The sequence below is a fragment of the Eurosta solidaginis genome, chromosome 1 (genome assembly GCF_040869045.1).
Source record: "Eurosta solidaginis isolate ZX-2024a chromosome 1, ASM4086904v1, whole genome shotgun sequence".
In the NCBI taxonomy this organism is placed as follows: Eukaryota; Metazoa; Arthropoda; class Insecta; order Diptera; family Tephritidae; genus Eurosta; species Eurosta solidaginis.
In genome coordinates this window covers 218,223,762-218,233,883 of record NC_090319.1, presented here as the reverse complement: position 1 = coordinate 218,233,883, position 10,122 = coordinate 218,223,762, and the positions used below count along the sequence as shown (strand labels likewise).

The 10,122-nt window shown below is 40.9% G+C and overlaps 1 pseudogene; it reads right to left on the bottom strand.

Annotated features, from left to right (window-relative positions):
• Window positions 1-4,680: 4,680 nt before the first annotated feature.
• LOC137239857 (uncharacterized) lies at window positions 4,681-8,323 on the bottom strand (annotated as a pseudogene).
• Between the last annotated feature and the right edge of the window lie 1,799 nt (window positions 8,324-10,122).

The window sequence follows — 10,122 nt, the reverse complement described above, 5'->3', positions numbered from 1 at the left end:
ACATACATTTAAGCGAATCATATGAAACATAAAGATACTGTAAGGCCTAGGTTAAAATAGTGTTGAAATAAGTTATCAAACAAAAGGAAGATTAATGGTTATAAATAAAACTAGCTATGACGGCTTGAAATCGAAAGTAATGGTCTGAGTTCTTAAGGAATGTGGGTGGTACAGGTATGTGGCTTCATCACCAGCTGAAAGCCATGGAAGGGAGGGCAGAGGGCAGCCTTCCCATATTCATTACGCTGCGAAGGTAAAGTGTTATCTGTGGTTGGATTAGGAGATGTGGAAAAGTTCCAGTGAAAGTGTAGGTTTTAGGATTGTTATAATGTGTGCAAGACTAATTTATCTTGTTGACCTCGTTGACGAGGGTGTGCTTTACTCACAGCTGTGTTTAGGGAACTCACGCTGCTGAAGCTCCGGGATTAACCCAGTACACACGCCATAGTTGTGAGTAGTAGAAGGGCACTCCCGAATGAGGAAGAAGGTGTCAACGTCAAGGGGTTCATAACACATTTTGCCTTTGGACAATATAAGGTGAGAGTAGACCTGAGTCTCGACGGTAGTTTATATGTACAGAGTTGCGCAAAAAGCCTTTTCTGGGGCATCGCAGAATCCATGGAGCTCAACATATTGATCGGGCGCAAAATTCATCCATCGGGGTATTTGGATGGCTGAGATAGAGGGAGGATTTTGAGAGAACTGCGCCCATTTGACTAGACGGATGGGTTTAACCTCCTCGCCCTACTCGGTCCCGTCTAGCCACAATTCTTGCATCAATATTTTGGCCTGTATCATGATTTGCGTTAGCCACCCTGCGGGATCGAAAAGTTTTGCTATGGAGAAGAGAATTTGCCGCTTCGTGGCTGGAGTGGATGCCGGATTTGAGTCGACGGTATACGAGAATGTATCCGTTAGGGCGTTGCACTGGAGCCCAGGGTCTTGGCGGTGCTAGTATTTTCGAACTCGAGAAAGTTGGTTTCAAGCAAATCCGTTTTCGGTATTTTTTGGAAGATATCGGGATGGTTTGCAGTGATCTTTTTTATGGGGAAGCCGGCTGAATTGAGTGCATCTATAGTCTCTGTTAGGGATTGCTCGGCTGATTGGAGATAATGACTGCCAGATAAAATATCGTCAACATACGTCTCGGATTTAGTATTGGGCTGCGCGTGGATGGGAGTCGGCTATATCCTTCGACAGCTCGTGTAGAGTGCGAATAGCAAGGAAAGGCGCGCAGTTAACCCCAGGGGTGACCGTTTTTAACTTGTAGTCGTTTATTGGACTGTGTTCGGGAGTTCGAAATATTATCCGTTGTTAGTCTCGGTCATCGGGGTGCAAGAGAATTTGGCGGTACATTTTCTCTACATCACCATTAAACACATATTTATATGTTCGCCATTTCAACAACATAAGTCGGAGATCGGGTTGGAGGGTTGGTTCGGTACATAAAACATCGTTAAGGGAGTGACCGGAACTCGACTTTTTAGAGGCGTAGGATAATACTCTGGCTTTTGTTGTCTTCTTGTCTGGCCTTACAGCTGCATGGTGAGGGAGATAGAACGAGCAGTATTTACCCCGAGATTCTACTTCATTGGGACTGCATTATTCCATGTGGCCTAGGGACAGATATTCTTCGAGTACCTGGTCGTACTGATGCTTGAGATCGCCCTATTTTGAGAGGGTACTTTCCATACCATGGAAGTGTCGTAGGGCTGCAGTACGGGATTGGCCTAGGCCGATATCGTTCGGGAATGTTGGTTCAAAAGGGAGCCGAACCATATATCGACCGACACCCATATGTGCTTTGATAAAAGTCTTCGCACATTTTATCTTCTGCGGTTTCCACTCGCACTCTGGATATTTCTTCGATTTCCCAGAATTGCCGTAGCTGTTCATTCAGCTGGACATTCGTCACTTCCCACGCGTGAGAGGAGTATGACGCCACCTTTTCGGGGATTTGACCGCTTAGAATCCAACCAGATATTGTGTTTTTCAAAGGCGAAAGTATGCATATATATCTTGGTAAACGAAACAAAGGACATTTTTTGGGCATCTAAGATCTCATAAGCCATTATGATCCGATACTTAGAAATCATTTGGAGAAATTTAGGATTTCACAACAGCAGCACAAACGTTTACAAGTTCACTATCTTTCCCAGACATTCAGAACGAGTTGATAGAAATTTGTGCAAAACACGTGAGGGAAACAATATCAGATCAACGCAAGAAAGCCAAGTATTGTGCTATTATCGTTGATATTACGCCAGATGCTAGTCACGTTGAACAGACTACGTTCATTTTGCGCTACCTCCATTTCAATTCGAAAGCAACAAATTTTACAATTCAAGAACGGTTTTTGGCTTTCGTGGATTGTACTGTTAAAACTGGTCAGGAAATCGCTGATTTAATTTGCCATACTCTAGGTAAACATGAAATGCCATTAAAAGATTGTCGTGTACAAGGGTACAATAACGGCGCCAATATGAAAGAATCTTACAACGGAGCACTACGTCACATTCTCGACAAAAACTCGAATGCTGATTACTCGCCTTGTGCAACCCACAGTAGTCTCAATTTATGTGGTGTTAATGCTGCAGAATGTTGTACGGCTGCAATTACTTTCTTCGGAGTTGTACAAAAATATTTTACTATTTTCAGCGGCACTCCACAACGATGGGACATCCTCAAAAAAATGTACCGAGCTTTCTTCATAGTCTTTCAGCCAAAATCTAAATTTGACTGCGCAAGCATGCGGAGATGTTACCGGCATTCTCAAGTACATCAGCAAGTTCGAATGTCTCTTGCTGTCCTCAATTTAGCTCTAAATACTGACTACCATTAAGGAAAGAAATGCGGTCCTCCAAGCTTGAGGCGCCAACATAGATGTTGAGCTCGGACATATAGATGCCTTATTAGCTTATTTGAAGTTGATCAGGAACCAATGGGAATTAATTTTAAAAGAATGAAAAACAGTTGCTGTTCAATTGAACATCTCGCCAAAGTTTCCGGACATTCGAAAGAGAAAACCCAAAAGACGTGCTGAAGATAATATAAATGAGATGATTACGGATGATTAAGAGCCTGATTTTAAAAACAATACATTCCTGGTGATCGTTGATCCGGTAATCACTGGCATGAGAAGTTTGAGGGAGACGTTTTCCTTTTTGTGGAAATTTAAAGACATGGATGAAACTACGGTTCGGGCGAGCGCAGAAAAATTTGTCGAAAAATACAAGTCGGACATTTCTCAAAGCTTAGAATGCAAAACAATTCACTTGAAACACATTTACGAAGCAAATTTTGATAAAGGTCTGTCACCATTGGAATTGCTAAATGCCATCTATGTTTAAAATCTGTATAAAATTTTCCCCAACATTTGTGTTGCTTTACGTATCGTTTGCACTATACCTGTCACTTTAGCTAGTGCAGAACGTTCCTTCAGCGTCCTTTCAAGAATCAAAAACTTTCATAGATCGTGTTCATCTCAAGAGCGAGTTTCAGGACTTGCACGCTTTGTGTTGAATCCGTTTTGGCAAGACAGTTAAATTTTGATATTATTATAAAAAATTTTGCAGCGAAAAAAGCAAGAAAAGTCACTCTTTGATATCCGAACCTTCTTTATTGAATAATTAAAATTTATAATCATCATTAAATTTATAAGAAATGTATTAAAATGTTACCAAATAACTAGAAAAGATTATTTGAAACAATATGTGGCTGATGAAAGAGAATTTTATTTTTACGTTACAATAAAATAGTATAAATAATAAATATTCTGTGTTAATTTTATTTTGAGCTCTTAGTCCAAAAATCATTTAGTTGATGTGGCAACATTTTGTTTGATGTAATCCATCAATAATGATTAATGAAGGAGACGTCATTAATTCAAATTAATCAAATGTATTAGTGGATTTTTTATAGGGGGCCCGTAAATTGTTTAGTGCCGGGCCCGGATTTTCTCTCTACGGCCCTGGGCGAAATACTTCTAAAAGGGTTTATGGTATAGATCTTAAAATTGGTATAGAGATATTCGATATCAATACCATATCCACGCATTACATGTACTTGAGGAAAGTAATCAATTCCTTTCCTCCACAGCAAAGGAATTGATTACATTTCAATTCCTCAAAAAAAAAAATTTCGTGTTTTCTCCTCGCCATATATGAGCACACGGGTATGGTAAGATTATGACATTGTAGTTTAGATATGCTGTTGAGCGGCCGGCCATTTGCTTTGTACGTGGATAGCAACGTTTCTTTAAATTTTCCTCAAGTGCTGGTGGCAAGAGACTTGACGATTTTGTTGCGGCTTTGTACTTTAGATACATCCTCGGTGGCATACGCTTTGAAGGTGAGAGTATGACCGAATGTTACTCCTAAGATCTTTGGATGACTGACAGTCGGTAGCGCAACACCATTGACGTAAACGTCCAATGTGGATTTGGTGTGCTAAATTCAGATAATTTGCCGTGAGGCGTTTTGAGTGCCGTGGCTAACTATGTAAATGCTTTTCACAGCGCTGGTAGTTTCATATTTCATTCACAGTTTAAAATCACATTTGATATTGTTGGTTTTTTATTTTTTATTTTTCTTTTGATTTTCATCACTAATTTATGGGAATAATTTATATATTATTGTGCTTTATTTTACCATTTATATGTTTTTAACAATTAATAATTAATTATATATATTTTTTTTTAACAGCAAAGCCACATCTGTGTGCAGCATAAGCAATAAAAGCACCATCATTGTTGTCCATATTCAATTCGGCATTCAAATATGTTTCACTGAGATTCGACAAACCATTGGGCTGTGAGTTGATCAATGAATTTATAATTTGTTCCTGTTGTCATTGTTGTTGTTCCTGCTGCTGATATGAATCATTCGTAGAAGCACGATTGGATGCTGGTCCACCGGGTTGTCCACCAGGGGTGCCAGGTGTTTGTGATGATCTTTTAAAATTTGTTTGATCTGTTAATCTTTTCTCCATAGCATTGAGCTGATCCAAAGAATTGCCCGTATCACTTGTATGCTGATCATTAACACCACCAACTTCACCAGCGCGTCTATAAAATGAGGAAAGCGACAATATTAGATTTGCTACCCTTTCCTGGGGAGGGCTACCAACAAACATACATTTGACAAGCGCCGGGTACATTGGGCGTGTCCGCATTGATGTCATGCTGCATATAAGAACTCATCGCCTGCGAGTTATCCCATGGTGACATAATTTTTGATTGATCGGATGTGTTTTCCTGTTTAATATTCGTCACGTTGGGACCACCCATTTGGCCACCCATGGGACCGATTTGACCTGGAATTTGACTACTCATCTTACCACCACCCATTTGACAGGGCATTTGTTGTCCACCCATCGGACCCATTTGACCATGCACTTGCGCGCCAATTTGTCCGGGCATCTGACCGCCACCACCCATTTGATTAACCACTTGTGCACCCATTTGTCCTGGTAGCTGCCCATGCGATTGAGCAACCATTTGATCAGGCATTTGCCCGCCCAAACCTTTTGCACCCATTTGTCCTGGCATCTGTCCAGGTCCTTGTCCTAGCATTTGTCCAGTCATTGGGTTGGGTATTTGTGCTGGCATCGCGCTAAGTGGTGAGCCTTGATACATACCTACGCGTCAATTATGACTTCATCCACATCGGTGCCATTCAGTTGATCGAGAATGGCCCAAATATACTGATCGATTTCTAGACTTTCAGTAAGCGCAGGTTTACTGTAAATAAAGTAAGATATGAATTATCGTTTATAACCTTCGTTCGAGTCGCTCTTTGTTTTAAATACTTACTTGCATTCGGGACAGCGCCAAGCGCCACGTTCGCAATTCAAAAGCAAATAGGCTTCCAGATCAAAACACTGTACATGTTTGCATTCGTGTCCTTGCACGGGCATACGTACTCGAGACTTCATGATCGGATATTTCAATGAGATCTTAGTGCACTTAGTCGTTTCCATATTACAGGCGCCAGCTTCCAATGGCACATTAGTCGTTGAGCAGACCATGAAGTTATGTTTGATTTTGGCCACACAATGATCTACGGGTAAGCAATTGCGTTTGTGCAGACTCTGCAAAACATGCCGCATGGAGGGTCGATGAAGTAGTTGCAGCACGAATAAGTGGGACTGGAAAACGAAAAAAATAACAGATTAGGCATGTGGGTACAACAGTGCCTCAGTACGAAATACGCACCTATTGGATGGGGCGAAGCACTGCTACAACAACAACAACAGCAACTGATATTTTAAATATAAAGAAGCTTTTGGCATTGACAAATGTAGTTGCACCTGGAGCCGCTATATGGCTGATTCTCCACAAACTCTCAGTTTTGTGAGTGCAAAATTTAAAAAAATAAACGTGCGAGTTTTGAATATTTTTTGATATCTTAAAGTTCATTTACACTTGTGAAATGGACTGTCAAAGTGGCCAAGCTTAAAGTATAAACTTATAGATTTGACAGGTAAATCTCTGAAATTCGTTTCCACGGTTGTGACCGGATTGCCACGGTTGTGACATTAGGAACAATCGATATAAAAAAAAATATATTACATGACATAGTTAACATTCTTCGCTTTATTTATATAAAAGTTTAATAATATTTCCAGTTTAACCTTGACTAACTTTATTAAAAACAAGTAAGAAAAGTTAAGTTCGGGTGTAACCGAACATTACATACTCAGTTGAGAGCTATGGTGACAACATAAGGGAAAATAACCATGTAGGAAAATGAACCGAGGGTAACCCTGGAATGTATTTGTATGACATGTGTATCAAATGAAAGGTATTAAAGAGTATTTTATGAGGGAGTGGGCCATATTTCTATAGGTGGACGCCATTTAGGGATATAGCCATAAAGGTGGATGAGGGTTGACTGTAGAATTTTTTTCACGATATGGGTATCAAATGAAAGGTGTTTATGAGTATTTTAAAAGGGAGTGATCCTTAGTTCCATAGGTGGACGCCGTTTCGAGATATCGCCATAAAGGTGGACCAGGGGTGACTCTAGAATGTGTTTGTACGATATGGGTATCACATTAAAGGTATTAGTGAGGGTTTTAAAAGGGAGTGGTGGTAGTTGTATAGGTGGTCGCCTTTTCGAGATATCGGCATATAGGTGGACCAGGGGTGACTCTAGAATGCGTTCGTATAATATGGGTATCAAGCGAAAGGTGTTAATGAGTATTTTAAAAGAGAGTGGGCCTTAGTTCTATAGGTGGACGCCTTTTCGAGATATCGCCATAAAGGTGGACCAGGGGTGACTCTAGAATGTGTTTGTACGATATGGGTATCACATTGAAGGTATTAGTGAGGGTTTTAAAAGGGAGTGGTGGTAGTTGTATAGGTGGTCGCCATTTCGAGATATCGGCATATAGGTGGACCAGGGGTGACTCTAGAATGCGTTCGTACAATATGGGTATCAAGCGAAAGGTGTTAATGAGTATTTTAAAAGAGAGTGGGCCTTTGTTCTATAGGTGGACGCCTTTTCGAGATATCGCCATAAAGGTGGACCAGGGGTGACTCTAGAATGTGTTTGTAAGATATGGGTATCAAATTAAAGGTATTAATGAGGGTTTTAAAAGGGAGTGGGGTAGTTGTATAGGCGACCGCCTTTTCGAGATATCGGCATAAAGGTGGACCAGGGGTGACTCTAGAATTTGTTTGTACGATATGGGTATCAAATGTAAGGTGTTAATGCGTATATTAAAAGGCAGTGATCCTTAGTTCCATAGGTGGACGCCGTTTCGAGATATCGGCATAAAGGTGGACCAGGGGTGACCCTAGAATTTGTTTGTACGATATGGGTATCAAATGAAAGGGGTTAATGAGCATTTTAAAAGGGAGTGGGCCTTAGTTCTATTGGTGGACGCCTTTTCGAGATATCGCCATATAGGTGCACCAGGGGTGACTCTAGAATGCGTTTGTACAATATGGGTATCAAACGAAAGGTGTTAATGAGTATTTTAAAAGGGCGTGGGCCTTAGTTCTATAGGTGGACGCCTTTTCGAGATATCGCCATAAAGGTGGACCAGGGGTGACTCTAGACTTTGTTTGTACGAAAAGGGCATTGTTTGCGCCCTCCCTACTAAGTTATCGTCGCCGCACCTGCCTTTCCACTCAGTCATCGCTATTATTGAAATTACATTTATTAACTCACTTTGCATATACTACCACATTATCGTCGCATTTGTTGTTGTCGCTAGTCTTTACTAATTTCTTCGTTGGAGAGCATTACTGCTAGCCACCCACATTCGTCATCGTCTTAGTCGCTGCAGCATACATCACAAGCATACAAACATACATGTTGCTATGGATACAAACATATGTGCCTACATACGGTCAGACATACTTACAAGCACAATTTCATATCATACTTTTCGCACCTATCATATTATAATTAGCCATCTCATGAAATCATCCGATGTATAATTTTTGTATTTTGTCAATTTGAAATAACAGGACTTTTCCATGGAAAATTCCTATGAATAATTTTTACAGCTTACCCATTTGAACCTTGTCTTAGTTTTTAACATTCAATCAATTTGTAATCGCGATCAAGACAAGAAGCAAAAATAAAATTAGTAGTGAAGCAAAATTGTTCGCCCATTTATTTTTTGTCGCCAACCAATTGTAGAAAAAGCTCTACAATTCTCCAGAGGTCCTTCGAGCCGGATTCTCGAGGATTCTCGAGGATTAAACTTAGTTCGATTTTTAAATAAAGTAAAAAAAAAAAAATCTTTTTTATTAAATCACCAAAATGGAAATACAGTCCATCCCAATGGATGATGGCGCCTCCGTGGCTCCATCTAACGCCAGCGATTCAGGGAGCGAAGAAACAATCATTCCGCGAGGACTTCGAATAAAAATTCAGCAACGCGAAAATCTGGTAGCACGTTTGCGTTCATTGCATCGAGGAATCATAGAAGGTGATTCGTGTTCGCTTCGTCAACTTACGGCGAAATTGGACTTAGTAGAGCAACACTACAAAACCCTCGATACACTTCAATCACAGTTGGAAGAGATGGATGAATCTCAGCTAGCTGAAAATCACCGCGTGACTCTCGAAGAGACTTACATCGAAGCCAAAACCACCATCCTCGATCATATAGATGAATTACAGAGAATTCAGCCTCTGAGTTACATGAGCAGCACACGCGTGGAGCGCCAACCGACACATCGCATCAATCTACCAAAATTGCAGTTAACTAAATTCGGTGGAAAGCAGTCGCAGTGGCTAGATTTCTACAACGTATTCACCACGCTTGTGCACAACAACAAAGATTTGACAGAGGTTGAAAAATTTCAGTATCTACGGTCGTGCCTCACTGATGAAGCTGCGCGTCTTATACAATCGTTCGAGGTAACAAATAACAATTACAATGTGGCGCTGGATCTCCTAATCAGCCGATTCAACAACAGCCGCCTAATTTTTCAGTCGCATATGCAGCAAATCTGCGATCTCTCGAATTTATCATCATCGCACACCTCATCTCTTCGTAATTTCATCGATACAATTAATGTCAATCTTCGGGCTATGTTGTCGCTAGCAACTTCGGACCAAATAGGTGAGGCAATATTACTACACCTAATAACTATGAAGCTAGATGCGTCTACTCGTACGAAATGGGAAAAAGAGGTTTCCATAAAATGGAATTGCAGAAGTTCGTCACCACTACAAATACCAACATGGGCAGACCTCGCTGCATTTCTAGAGCGCCGCTGCCAGACGTTCAACATGCTTGAAATCAACAAGCCAGCGATCCAACCGTCAACTTCATCGAAAAAGATTCCATCTAAATTACCAAGCAACAAGTATGCTTTCGCAGCTGTGAATTCGAACACTGGTTGCGCGTTGTGCGAAACGAGCACTCATCACAACCCGTTCAATTGTGATAAATTCATTAAAATGGACCCGTTCGATAGATATCTACTGGTGAAGCGGCTTAACTTGTGTTTAAATTGCCTGGGTAAAAACCACACTTCAAGCACTTGTCCATCCAGCCGTAGGTGCCAGCATTGTCGCGTAAGCCATCACACGTTGCTACACAGGCCACATGGACCTGAAGGTATTCCCAATAGCCAAATTAGTAACAACAACACCA